This window comes from Penaeus chinensis, chromosome 12 (genome assembly GCF_019202785.1).
Source record: "Penaeus chinensis breed Huanghai No. 1 chromosome 12, ASM1920278v2, whole genome shotgun sequence".
NCBI lineage: Eukaryota > Metazoa > Arthropoda > Malacostraca > Decapoda > Penaeidae > Penaeus > Penaeus chinensis.
In genome coordinates, this window is record NC_061830.1 from 18,073,460 (window position 1) to 18,081,457 (window position 7,998).

The following is a 7,998-nucleotide window of genomic DNA, read 5'->3' on the forward strand; positions in this document are numbered from 1 at the left end:
AAAGAAATGAATAATACAATTCAACAAATTGCAGAATCAACCCAGCAAAGGCAGCAGTATCATAAAGAGGATGATACCAAAACACAATCTGGATCACACCTTTTCGTTCCAGGCGGCTCCTGCTAGGACTTCACCTGGTTTTTTGGTCTGTTTCTCGGAACAGATCATCTATTCGGCGTCTCCCTAGCAGCAAGATGTAGGACATGGAAGCTGCCGTCTCCAAAAATATCCATGGGAGGCGAGGGAGAGGAGGATGAACCTCCTTCCCAGAAAAAGAAAATTAAAACTGGTGGACAAGGCATTTCTAATCCCCATAAAACGTAATCTTCACGTTAACCATTATACTAGGGAACTGTCGAAGTCTTAGAACTAAAGTAAATGACCTTAGATTATTAGCCTCTTATTAACATATCATTGGTCTCTTCATCAATAGCATGAATGTTCATGCGACACAACAAGAACGCCTTTAGCACCTAAATTAATATAAAATGATCAGACTGGGTCGCCTTCACAAACAGCGTCAAGCTCGAACTTGTTGGAGAAACCACTGATGATAAAGTAAACAATATTCAGAAACAGATCTTATATGCAGCAATATTATCCATTCCTAAAACGACAGATAACGTTAAGTGTCTGTTCCATGGTGAACAGATACTTAACGCCCTATTGGGCTGTGTCAACGCAATAAGGCTTTTAAAAAATAAGATCAGTAACGAAAACTTTTGCAATTACAAAAAGGCAAGAGGTAGGGCTCGTAGAATAATAAGACATGCAAGAAGAGACTCTTAGCAGAGCTTTGTCTCTACAATAAATAGCAATACATCAATAGAGGTTTGGTACACTGTAGATGAAATAAATAAGAAAAAACATCTTTCAAAATTAAAATCATCATTCACGAGGGTACTTATTTCGATTCATCTGGAGTCATCGCTAATGCACTCGCCAGGCCGTTCTCTTACACAAGCAGCTCAGACAATTACCATCCTGCACTCCTGACTACCAAGGAAGCGGCTGAGCTGCAACCTATTCACTTTGCCATCGGATATGACTTTGATTACAATAACGATCTAACAATGGGTGAGCTTGTTCCTCTACAGGCTCTAGAAGCCTGAAGAGGAACATCCCCAGGCCTCGATGAGATTCGATATGAGACGATAAAGCATCTTAATCATGATGCCATAATTAAGTTGCTAGAAGTGTTCAATGAAGTTTGGAATACTTTTCATGGCACTTTGCCAATATCATTTCCATATTAAAAGGACGGGGAAATCCCAGATCTGCCATTTTTTACCGGCAAAGTTGCTTATGCAAGGTTATGGAACGAATTGTTAACAGTAGGCTATTACATTTTTTAAAGTTCTAGTAACTTGCTAATTGACGAGCAGGGCGGCTTCCGAAAGGGACGCCAAAGTCTTGATCAACTAGTAAAACTGGACAGTCAAATTCAAGAAGCAATTGCCAAAAAATATTTTTTTATTTCAGTATTTTTAGATATAGAAGCCTATGACATGACATGGTGATATGGCCCACTCAGAAAACTTGATGCTTTTGGATTATGTGGAAACTTGCCTCGTTACATTCAAAATTTCATTTCTAACAGAACTTTTGCTGTCAAATTGTTTTCTGACAGTCACTTTTTTCGGATATTTTTGACTAGGCAAACAGGATCCCACAAGGAAGTGTCTTCTGACCAACATTATTTCTATGTGTGATCAATGACATCTTACCAGCTCCCCCTCGGAATCTTAAATACTGTATGCTGATATTTGCTTTATGACATTCCAGCAGTGATGCAAAATTCTCGGCAAATCGCATCCAAATGACACTGGATTCATAACTAGACCTCCAGTGGGGTTTTCCACAAGAAAGAGTATTAGGATATTTTTTTTTACATAAGAGGAAGCTTAACTCCTAAACAATCACCCAATACCTATTCAAAATTCTGCTAGATTTCTTGGTCTACTCTTTGATTGGAGACATAATTGGAAAGATCACATTGGTCAATTAAAGAATAAATGTCAAAGTATACTAAATTCATTAAAGTGCTTCTCTGATAATAAATGGGGAGCTGATTGAAACTTTGCAAATGATAAATAAAGCCCTTATTAGGACTAAAGTAGATTATACGTCAATCGTGTATGGCTCGGCATCAGACTCAATTTTGAAAGGTTTGGATGTTATGCAGAATGCTTGTCTTGGAACCCTGAAGTATACTCAGATCAAGTGCCTTGAGGTGGAGTACCTCCCCTCCGACTCAGAGGCGGCCAGTTAGCACCTATGCCGCAAAGGTGGCTCGGGACCCGATTTTTTTAATCATGAAAGCCTGGCTTCCATCAGCTAATATATGGGTTATTGTGAGGTTGGTACTACAAAAGTCTTGGATAAGGTCGGTCATCTGTAATCAAATCAGAAAATATTACAGGCCAGCTGAACAAGCCCATAACATTTTAATCAGTTTATCTGACTCCAGAAAACCCAGGAACACGATACGGGACACCAAACGGATGATAAACATTATCGTGCATACTAACCTAACCTACAACGGACACTCCCCCAGCACATTGGTCACCACCTAAGAATTCAGGTATTTCTACTCCTTTTGTTATTTTTTTCCAAAAGAGTACAGACCAAGAAACACAGACCTGTAATGGGCCCTCCTTCGCAGATCAAAATCTGATCGAGAACAAAATTGACTTGCTGATCGGAATGTTCTCCAAACAGTATTCGTCCATTAATAAAATCAATGGGCAAAAACAAGTAGAGGACGCATCGGTCACACAAGAACCCCCTACCTCCCATCCTCCACCCGTGATCAGACCACATACGAAACCTTCCCTTTCATATCTCCTCTCTCAGTCACAACGCCCCCTACCTCCACCCCAAACCCCTATTCCACATCCTCCACGCCCATACCCACGACAGGTAATCCTCCCCTCCCAAAACCCTCCCCTCTCTCTTTGCCCGCGGCCAGCCAGCTGTCTCGCGCCCTTGCTGACTCGCCGACCTTCAACTCTGCTGAGCCATCCACGCGCCCTCACCCTCAGCTGCCACCGGGAGGAAACAGCTCAGCAGCAGGTGCAAGGGGCTACCCCCCTACCCACTGTCCCTCTTCCTCCAGTAGTGCCACCAGTCATCATTAACAACTATGCAGAACGAGCAAATGTTGATGAAGACGGTTACACAAAAATCATATCAAGAAGCCAGAGAAAAAAAAAATACAGAACACCAAAGCCGTTAAAGGGAGCAGATCTTCCAAATACAGTCTACTTTTACATCACCAGTTGTCACCCAGACACGAACGAAGAGAACATAGAACAACACTTATCTGAAAAGTTTCAAAACATTTAAAAATAACAAAGCCCTTAAGACAGTGATGACGCATGACTGCTATACCAGTTTCACGGTGTCAGTAAGGGGAATGGACATAAAGCCCGAGCTATTTATAGACTATGATACTTTTTCCGACAATGTCAACGAGTTCTTAAACATAAACAAGTACAAGCGCGATCAGAATGTTTGACAAAGCGACGCCGTCAGCGTTACCAGTGACTAGATCGCATAATGTCATATAAATAGAGCATATACATGCTCATTCTCTCCTCGGATATTTTGAAGAAATAAAAATGTTAGTTGAGGAGAAAATCATAGACGTATTATGCATTAGTGAAACATGGCTCCACCAGGAAATGGTTAGTAACTTCATTAGTAATCAAAATTTTATAGATGTGCTGCAGGGCGAGGAGGAGGAGTATGTATATATGTACGGGATACCCTGAAGTCAAACAGGATATCTACTCCAGCAATTAACATTACTACCGTAGATGTCTGGGTTACCGTAAAAAGCCACATTCTTCCTTCTTTCATTACCGGCGATGTCTATAGGCAGCCTCATGCTACCTCGGAATCTTTTGAATACATTGAAAAGGTGATTGGAGAAATGTCTTTTCATCTTAGATGACCTGAATGATGATTTAACAAAATCTAAAGCAAAGTTAGTTAAGATGGTTAAGAAAAATAAGTTAGAACAAATAACAGATAAACCTACACGAATAACAGAAAACATCTCTTCTATATTACATGTAATAATAACTAACTGATTAGAAACAATGTCCACCAATCTCTTAAAAGTAACAGAAATGAGGCCACCTTTCAGGTAGATTACAAAGTAAAAAAGGAAAATGTAAAATTGCTAATTCAATGTGGAAGAAGAAATTTCAGAAATAAATTTACTAAATATAAGAACAACTCTGATGCAACGTGAAAAATTGTTAAAACACTAGTGCCTCACAACAAACACCTCACCAGTGATGTACAAATCTCATACAAAGAACAACAAAACACAGATCGGGCTAGGCTTACAAATATTTTTTTTTCAGACCACAACCAGTGGACGTAGAAACAATCGTCTTAGTAATAAAACAACTTCGCGAAAGAAATTTTGTAGGAGCAGACGGTATTGCTTTGTGCAGATAGTTTACCCACAACTGTATATTATTTGACCGTCATTATTAACACCTCTCTGGTCACTGGCGTCTTTCCGCCGCTTTGGAAACATGGTATAGTAACATCAATTTTCAAGTTGGGGGATATGGACGATGTAAATAATTATCACCCAATTAATATACTCCCTACATTATCCAAAATTCTTGAAAAAAATTTAACAAATCAACTGACGAGTTTCCTGGAGGCCAATAAATTATTATATCAAACACAACATGATTTTAGAAATAGGTTATTACAAAAAGGTTTATAACATACACAAAAATCAGGTAAATTTGCCCACACCTTTCTAAGGCCTTTGCTAGTGTCAATCCATGAAATTCTCCTTAACAAATTAGTAAATCATAAAACTGATACCTTTTGGTTTAAAAGTAATTTAGATACAAGGACCCAATTGGTAAGAATCTAATGGTGTTCTGCAAGGATCTGTTTTAGGTCCGATCCTATTTATAATTTTCATAAATTATTTATCAACAATAGCCCATAACTGCCTTCTAGTGCAGTACGCCGATGATTCACAGTTTCTTCTTAGTGACTCAGTAAACAACTTAAATACATTAATAAGAAACATGCTCTTACACAAGCAAAATTATATTGTGAAACTAATGGCCTTAAACTGAATCCACATAAATCTCAATGGATATCCATAGGTAGTCAGTTGGCAGAACATAGCTAAATTCCCAATGACACAACCATAGAATTTGGATGCTGCTCTATCAAACCGAGCATTTGAATGAATAATCTAGGAATACACTTAGACAGATTCATAACATTTGAACCACACGTTGACAAAATACACACCCTGGTATATTTTAATCACATAAGAAATCAACTCACTACTGAAACTAGAATCATTGTTCAAACATTTGGGGTTCGACTACAAAACCCATATGCAAAAAGTGTAAAAATTACAACATTTTGTTGTCAAAGTAGCATTTTTGCCTGTCTCTTTCCCTCCCTCTTTCTCTCTCTCTTCCTCTCTCCCTCTCTCTCTCTCTCTCTCTCTCTCTCTCTCTCTCGCTCCCTCTCTCTCTTCCCTCCTCCCTTTTCCCTCCGTTTTTTGACAAACTAAAGGAATTTATTTTTAGTAACTCCTGTCTAACCTCATCTCACTACACCACGTACTCATGTACAATAACACATAATATACAAATCATGTAATTATCTATTAGTGGTCTTTAGCCACACATGTGCTTTGCATTTGAAATAGTGTAAGGACTGAGCTCCACATCGATGATAGAAATGAATAATTCCATAATTTGGAATATCTGGAGAGAAACTGTCGCTGGTGGTGCGCCGTGCAAGGATGAGGTTCCTCCAATGCGGCGGGCGACCGTTCCACTGTTCTCGTGGGGCGTGCAGCTCGTCTTCATGGCAGTCTCATTGGCTGCACATGCGGGACGTGTTGGTCATGGATGGCAGTCGAGATTTGTGCAAGTTGTCATTTAGTTTTTCTATGGCGGCATCCTTTTCCCAGGGCTCATGCCTAAAGGAGAGTGTTCCATCATCCGCAAATGCTTTGGCTTCAGGAATGAGTAATTGAGAAAGACATTTCACAGCGGAGGGCCCAATATGCTTCCTTGAGGGACACCTGCTCTGATGTCGTAGTAAACAGAGTGTCTTCCATTGAGAACTGTCTGTCGAGTAGATAATTTTCCAAAAGGACCAGGAGTTCACTGTCCACTCCAAATGCTTTTAACTTACTTAACAAACCTAGATGCCATACCCTACCAAAGGTTCCATCTATATCTAGAGCAAGAACACAAGCGTGCTGTCCGCGGTCAAGTGCAGATGACCAGTCTGCAGTCATCTGTAAAAGCAGATCGGCAGCGAGCGGTTCTCCCGAAAGCTATATTGACGGGTAGACAGAATATGTTTTTTGTTGAGGTGGTTTGATAGGTGAGATGTTATTTTTTCAAATATCTTGCTGATGATTGACAGCAAGGAAACTGGCCATTAATTTTTTGGCCTGGATTTGTCCCCCTTTTTAAAGATGGGGACAGCATTACTTTGTTTCCAAAGTGTAGGCCATTTACAGAAGGTTAAGCATTTGTTAAAAATTAAAGTGAGAGGAGATGACGCACTTTACGCACTTCTGGAGCACCCGAGGGTTAATAATTGTCAGGCCCTATAGCTTTTCTTGTGGCTACATAGCGCTGGAGCTTCACTTCTCTCTCGCTTGTTGTAATCCTGCTTACTTTCTCATTACTCAAGACGGGAAGTGTGGGTGTTTTTCTGCTCATGATAAACTCATTTTACTCGAGAAATGCCTTGCCAGTGCATCTGTCTTTTCTTCGAACCTTACGAAATGTCCCATCTTTTGTTATTAAGGGTGGGGTAGTTTCATCCTTTGAGTTGCCTTCTTGTCTTTAACAATATTCCACCATAATTTTGTTCGAACTTTACCCTCTTTTTTTTTTTGAGGGGGGGGGGGGTTCTCCCATTGCTGAATGGCCCATATATGAATATGTTCCTTTTGTTGTGCAGCCTGTCTATGGAATTGCTTATTTCTGTTTGTAGGATTTCTATTATACCGGATCCATGGTTGATGTTAGATGTCCAAGGCTCTTTTGCATTGAGGTCCAAGCCATGTTTGATCAGAGAGCTTTAACGAGTAGTTAAAATGGGGTACAAAACGATTTTATAGCTTCATTAAAATAAAGGTGAAGGAATTTACTTATTGATCTATATTGTCCTGGATTTCATCGTCCCATTTTATATGAAAAAGAACCTCTTTGAATCCTGTCCAGTTTGCATTCTCCCAATTCCACATCGTTCTTGTCGTAGTCTCTTCCCTAGGTGTTCTTAAGCTAATCTTTGTTAAGACAGCTTCGTGGTCAGATGTCCCGACATAACCAAGTGGGACAGACTTTACCGAATGGGAAGGTAGGACAGTGGTAACTGACGATTCAGAGCGATGTCTTGGAAAATCAACAAAATTCCGTAGGTCAGTGACTGCCATTAGTTCGTCGAAAGTAGACTGTACGCTGTACTGGCTTAGGTCTCCAAATAAAACAAAATGATGGCAATTATAGGTGGTCATAACCTGATCAATGTTTTGCATTAAGAAATCTATAAGTAGTGTCCCTTGAGATGGCGGCCTGTAGAATCTACAAAGAATACCGTGCCGTTTCTTGTCCACCAGTCTGAAGAGTATTAATTTCATGCCGTCTGGTAAGGAAAGACCTACTATCTGCAGTTGCAAGTTAATTTTGTAGCAATTCCTTCTCTCTGCGTATTTCTATCTCTACGCATCCAATTAGAATATCCTGAAATACGTGCATAGTTGGACGGAACCCTGTCATCAAGGAAAGTTTCTCCCTCCCTCACACTCTCCCACTCTCTCCCTCCCTCTCACTCTCCCACTCTCTCCCTCCCTCTCACTCTCCCACTCTCTCCCTCCCTCTCACTCTCCCACTCTCCCTCCCTCTCACTCTCCCATTCTCTCCCTCCCTCCCCCTGTCCCACTCTCTCCCTCCCTCCCACTCTCCCACTCTC